This window comes from Anomaloglossus baeobatrachus, chromosome 1 (assembly GCF_048569485.1).
Source record: "Anomaloglossus baeobatrachus isolate aAnoBae1 chromosome 1, aAnoBae1.hap1, whole genome shotgun sequence".
NCBI classification, from domain to species: domain Eukaryota; kingdom Metazoa; phylum Chordata; class Amphibia; order Anura; family Aromobatidae; genus Anomaloglossus; species Anomaloglossus baeobatrachus.
This window is the reverse complement of record NC_134353.1, coordinates 799,224,949-799,231,566: the sequence shown is the minus strand read 5'-3', so window position 1 is coordinate 799,231,566 and position 6,618 is coordinate 799,224,949. Positions and strand designations below refer to the sequence as shown.

The 6,618-nt window shown below is 48.7% G+C and overlaps 1 protein-coding gene across 1 annotated transcript in view; it reads right to left on the bottom strand.

The window, feature by feature from the left end:
* EPB41L4A (erythrocyte membrane protein band 4.1 like 4A) overlaps positions 1 to 6,618 on the bottom strand; it is a 386,643-nt gene that overhangs the window by 211,919 nt on the left and 168,106 nt on the right. The window lies entirely within an intron of this gene.

Here is a 6,618-nt window from a genome sequence, read left to right as displayed (position 1 = left end):
TGTTTGGATCACACAGAACAACATTTATGAGACGCAGAACAACTGAAAAGATGCTGGAAGAGTGCCTGACGCCATCTGTCAAGCATGGTGAACGTAATGTGATGGTCTGGGGTTGCTTTGGTGCTGGTAAAGGGGGAGATTTGTACAACGTAAAAGGGATTTTGAATAAAGAAGGCTATCACTCCATTTTGCTACACAATGCCATACCCTATGGACAGCGCTTGATTGGAGCCAATTTCATCTTACAACAGGACAATGACCCAAAGCACACCTCCAAATTATGCATGAACTATTTAGGGAAGAAGCAGGCAGCTGGTATTCTATCGGTAATGGAGTGGCCAGCCCAGTCACCAGATCTCAACCTATTGAGCTGTTGTTGGAGCAGCTTGACTGTATGGTACGTAAAAAGTGCCCATCAAGCCAATCCAACTTGTGGGAGAGGCTTCTGGAAGCATGGGGTGAAATATCTCCAGATTACCTAAGCAAATTAACAGCTAGAATGCCAAAGGTCAGCAAAGCTGTAAAGGGAGTGTTGCGCCCCGGGACAGCCGAGCTGCTTTTATCCGGGCGGTCCGTGGCTCGAGGGGTCCCGTTGAATAGTTTTTAAATGAAAAGGCAAACAACTAATAAAAATAGTCAGACTACGCCACTTGCGGTGCACGGCCAGGGATAGTAGGGCCGCCGCTGCCAGTCTTCCCTGGGGGTGATGGATGGGGCAGCGTGAATGGTGGAGCCCTCCGCGAGCAGGGCTTTTCCCCAGGGGTAGGTAAAGGTTAACGTGGAGGCGCAGGGCAATAAATCAGTCCAGGCAGGGGAATGCAGTTTGGTTGCTTTTACTTACAGCTGGGTGCGCACCCTGGAGACGTGCTGGATCCCAGGTGCGCCCGAGTCCACTATAGCTGTGCCAGCCAACCTGGTGCCACTCTCCCACTGATGCACTCTGGTGTGTTTGTCGGTCCTCCCTAGCGTGGAGCTCCTGGGGGTCCGTCTGGTGTCTGGGTCCTGCCGCAGGCAGCTTTGACTATTTAAGGGAATATGTCCCGGTCCTCCCTTTGCTGCTGATGCCTCGGATGTTAGTGGTGGCAGATCATCCTAGAAACCCACCCGCCTGGCAGAATTAATAGATGGCTTGAAGTCCCGGTCTGTTCTGGGATATGTACCCCGTGCGTGCAAAGTACTGGGAGCCCTGGATGTCCACCCCACAGGATCCCTCTGTCCTTGGAGCTTGCTCTCTCGCTCTCCAGCTACTTTCTCTCCTTAGTGGCTGGTTCTCCTCAGGTTCTTGCGGTGTCTTTCTACTCCTCTTTCTCTGTGTCTCAAGATTCCTTTGTCTGTCTTGACACCTTTCTTACGACTGCTCACTTTCACCTACTTCACTTCCTCCTCACTCTCTTCCTCCAACTTCACTCACTTTTTCTAAACTTACTGTTCCGCTGTCTACCCACACCTCCCAGGCCACCCGCTCCTCCCCCAGGTCTGATCTCTCCCTCCCCAGTTGGCTGCCTGTTAGCTCACAGTGCCCAGCCCTGTCACCTGGTTCTATGGGAGTCTCCCTCCCTGGTTTTTGAAGTACATGTGTCCTGGTGTGTTGGTCTGTGTATCGACTGGCACAGTTATGCAGGACTCGAGCTGTTGCTGTGGTGTTACCTTGTTTTGTGACACTTAGTTGCCGCAGGGGCGTCACAGGAGCATTCTGTGACGAAAGTAAAGTTTGCAGGAGAAAATGATTTCAATTAAAAATCATTATTTCTAACCTAGTCAATGCCTGGACTATATTTTCTATTCATTATGCAATTCATTTGATAAATAAAAGTATAATTTTTCATGGAAAAGACAAAATTGTCTGGGTGACCCAAAACTTTTGAACTGTAGTGTATGTATGTGTGAAGTTGCTTGCAGGAGGTAGACATTGTCTCCCTCACCTTTCAGGCCCTTGTGTAGATGCACATTTCGCCCAATGGTATGTCCGCCCCTGATTGTGTTATATACAGTATGTACATATATAGCCATCAATAGATAGGTCCTAAACACTTTCCTTGAACAGTTTCTTAACCCCTTCACGACCGCGGGCCGTAAAATTACGTCCTATTTTAACGTGACTTAACGACCAGGGACGTAATTTTACGGCCTAAACTTCATTTGATTGCCGTGGCCATAGCAACGGCTTTCAAATGATGTCCCCTGCTGTTTCTTACAGCAGGGGACCTTTGCTTGACCCCAGGGGGGGTGGCATCGCCACCCCCCATAGGCGATCGATGTGATTGGCTGTTCAAATCGGAACCGCCAATCACATTGATCACGCTGTTTTCGGCAAAAAAAAAAATGCCAAAAATAGTGTGATCTTGTAAAATCCAGCTAGGAACGGGGCTGCAGCAGCTCCGATCATTGGCTGGAAGCAAGCAGACACCGTGGCCCCCCCCCTGCAGCACTGATTGGAGCGATCGTGCTATGACGCGCAATCGCTCCAATCAGTGTGCAGTGGGGCGGTCTGATCTGCCGGTGGCCGCCCTCCCCAGGCCTGTGCTGGTCTGGGGACCCTCCCCCAACATGTCTGCAGCGTGCAGCACTGGCTGGTACTAGTGGTACCACGCCACCGCTGCTGCTGCCGCTGCTGTCACGTCACGTCACAGGAGCAGGAGCGGTGAGTATTGTGCTCACCTTGCAGCTCCTGCGCGCTTCCGTAATGGCCCCTGCTCGTGCCCCCTGCGATCTGCCCCCCCCCCCCCGACATCCCGATCTGCCCCCCCGACATCCCGATCTGCCCCCCCGACATCCCGATCTGCCCCCCCGACATCCCGATCTGCCCCCCGCCATCTCTATTCTGCAGCTCCTCCGGTATCCCTCCTCCCCTGCTCTCTTGCAGCCCCTGCGCGCTCTTGTGATTTGCTCCTGCGCGCTCCCGTAATGGCCCCTGCCCGTGCCCCCTGCGATCTGCCCCCCGCCATCCCGATCTGCCCCCCCGCCATCCCGATCTGCCCCCCCGCCATCCCGATCTGCCCCCCCACATCCCGATCTGCCCTCCGACATCCCGATCTGCCCTCCGACATCCCGATCTGCCCTCCGACATCCCGATCTGCCCTCCGACATCCCGATCTGCCCCCCACGACATCCCGATCTGCCCCCCACGACATCCCGATCTGCCCCCCACGACATCCCGATCTGCCCCCCGACATCCCGATCTGCCCCCCAGACATCCCGATCTGCCCCCCAGACATCCCGATCTGCCCCCCAGACATCCCGATCTGCCCCCAGACATCCCGATCTGCCCCCAGACATCCCGGTCTGCCCCCAGACATCCCGGTCTGCCCCCAGACATCCCGGTCTGCCCCCCGACATCCCAATCTGCCGGCCTCCCCCGTGATCTCTATTCTGCAGCTCCTCCGGTATCTCCCCCTCTGCTCTCCCCCTCCCCCTCTGCTGTCCCCCTCTGCTGTCCCCGTCCCCCTCTGCTGTCCCCCCGACGTCCTCCTACCTGTCTTCACCGGCCGATCACATCTGCCTCCATCGCTGGGTCCTTCTTCCTGGGTCTTCTGCTGAGCTGTCCAACTTCCTGCCTGCTGGCTGCTGCTGTAAAGCTGTTCCTTGCCTTCTGTTCCTCCTACTAAACCTCTGGGTACTGTGAGTATAACTTTTTTTTTTTCTTTTTTTCCTCTATCCCCTTTCTATTTTTACACCTCATGCGTCCGTGCGTCCCGCCGAGCGCTGATCACGGATGCAGATAACGTATCTGCATCCGTGGTCAGTTTTCGGCGGGACTTTTTTTCCCGTATTCCCGACGCTTTTTGTAACGCATCAGTCCGTGCGCCCCGCCGAGCGCTGATCAGGGATGCACATAACGGATCGGCATCCCTGCTCAATTTTTGGCGTGACAAAAAGCATCGGGGATACGGAAAAAAAAGTCACGCCAAAAATTGAGCAGGGACGCCGATCCGTTATGTGCATCCCTGATCAGCGCTCGGCAGGACGCACGGACTGATGCAATACAAAAAGCGTCGGGGATACGGAAAAAATAGTATCGCATCTGTCCGTGCGTCCCGCTGAGCGCGGATCAACATCCCTGCTCAATTTTTGGCGTGACTTTTTTTTTTTTTTTCCGTATCCCCAGCGCTTTTTGTATCTCATCCGACCGTGCCTCCTGCAGCGGCCGATCAGTGCACTGCGTCTGTGCGTTTGAGAAGTCAAATGGCGTTCCTTGTCTTCTGAGCCCCGCCATGCGCCCAAACAATTGATTTCCACCACATGTGAGGTATCTGCGTACTCGGGAAAAATTGCACAATACGTTTTATGGTGCATTTTTTCCTGATACCGTTGTAAAAAGAAAAAAAAAAAGCTACCTTGTTGCTGCAAAAATTTAAAAAATTTTTTTTAAAAAAATAAATAATTTTCACGGTTCAACGTTATCAACTTTCAGTGGAGCCCCTGGGGGTACAAGGGGCTCACTAAACATCTAGAAAAATTCCTTGAGGGGTCTAGTTCCAAAATGGGGTAATTTGTGGGGGAGCTCCATGGGGGGGTGTCTAAAAACGTGACATGGCGTCCGCTAATGATTCCAATCAATTTTGCTGTCAAATGGTGCCCTTCTCTTCTGAGCCCCGCCATGCGCCCAACAATTACTTTCCACCAGATGTGAGGTATCTGCGTACTCAGGAGAAAATGGACAATACATTTTATGTTGCATTTTTTCCCGATACCCTTGTGAAAAAAAAAGCTACCTAGTTGAAGCAACCGTTTTGTGGTAAAAAAAATGTTTTTTCTTTTCACGGCTCAACGTTATAAACTTCTGTGAAGCCCCCAGGTGTTCAAAGTGCTCATCAAACATCTAGAAAAAATATTTGAGGGCTCTAGTTTCCAAAATGGGGTCACTTGTGTGGGAGCTCCATTGTTTAGGCACCTCAGGGGGTCTTCAAACCTGACATGGCGTCCGCTAATGAGTGCAGCTAATTTTGCATTCAAATGGCGCTCCTTGCCTTCCGAGCACTGCCGTGTGTCCAAACATTTGATTTCCACCACATATGAGGTATCTGCGTACTCAGGAGAAAATGGACAATACATTTTATGTTGCATTTTTTCCCGATACCCTTGTGAAAAAAAAAGCTACCTAGTTGAAGCAACAGTTTTGTGGTAAAAAAAATGTTTTTTCTTTTCACGGCTCAACGTTATAAACTTCTGTGAAGCCCCCAGGTGTTCAAAGTCCTCATCAAACATCTAGAAAAAATATTTGAGGGCTCTAGTTTCCAAAATGGGGTCACTTGTGGGGGAGCTCCATTGTTTAGGCACCTCAGGGGGTCTTCAAACCCGACATGGCGTCCGCTAATTAGTGCAGCTAATTTTGTGTTCAAAAATTCAAATGGCGCTCCTTGCCTTTCGACCTCTGCCGTGCACCCAAACAATTGATTTTTACCCCATATGGGGTATCAGCGTACTCAGGAGAAAATGCACAATAAATTGTAGGGTGCACTTTCTCTTTTCTCCCTTGTAAAAATGAAAATTTTATGGCTAAAGTAACATTTTTGTGTTAAAAAGTAAAATTTTCATTTTTTCCTTCCACATTGCTTTGGTTCCTGTGACGCACCTAAAGGGTTAATAAACTTCTTGGATGTGGTTTTGAGCAGTGTGAGGGGTGCAGTTTTTAGAATGGGGTCACTTTTGGGTATTTTCTGTCACCTAGGTCTCTCAAAGTCACTTCAAATGTGATGTGGTCCCTAAAAAAAATATTTTGTAAATTTTGTTGGAAAAATTAGAAATTGCTGATGAACTTTGACCCCTTCTAACTTCCTAACGAAAAAAAAATTTATTTCGAAAATTGCGCTGATGTAAAGTAGACAAGTGGGAAATGTTATTTAGTAACTATTTTGTGTGACATATTTCTCAGATTTATGGGCATAAATTTTCAAAGTTTGAAAATTGCGAAATTTTCCAAATTTTCGCACAATTTCCTAAATTTTCACAAATAAACGCAAAAAGTATCGGCCTAAATTTACCACTGACATGAAGTACAATATGTCACGAAAAAACAATGTCAGAATCGCCAGGATCCGTTGAAGCGTTCCAGAGTTATAACCTGTCAAAGTGACACTGGTCAGAATTGCAAAAAATGTCCCGGTCATTAGGGTGTTTTAGTGGCCGGGGGTGAAGGGGTTAAAGAAACAATAATCCTCCATATCATAGCAAAAATCACAAATTTAAACAATAGTTTCTGCAGAAAGTTACAATTCTAATTTGATAATCATGCTACATCACAGAAAATAGAAGAAAAAGAAGGGCTATAGCATTGATCGGTTACCATGGCAACCAGACCACCCATTTTCCCAGTTGTATTTCCCGCCAACACTTTTTAAAGATTTACGGAAAGTTGCCGGCAAGTAACAAGGATGGATGAATTTTTTAAATACAAACTGATGTAAAATGAAATATTTTGTACAAACAAAATACAATAATGCAAACAAAAACCAAATGGCTCTGTACACATTGCTTTCCCCGGTATATAAAACATTTATAAACGGCCCCATTATGTTCTATTGACCAGAAGTGTGAATCGTTGTAAGCTGCGGCTGTGACAAGTGACACAGGATTGTACTAAATTCCAGCCCAAAGCAAACGTTCAGCCATTACAGCTAC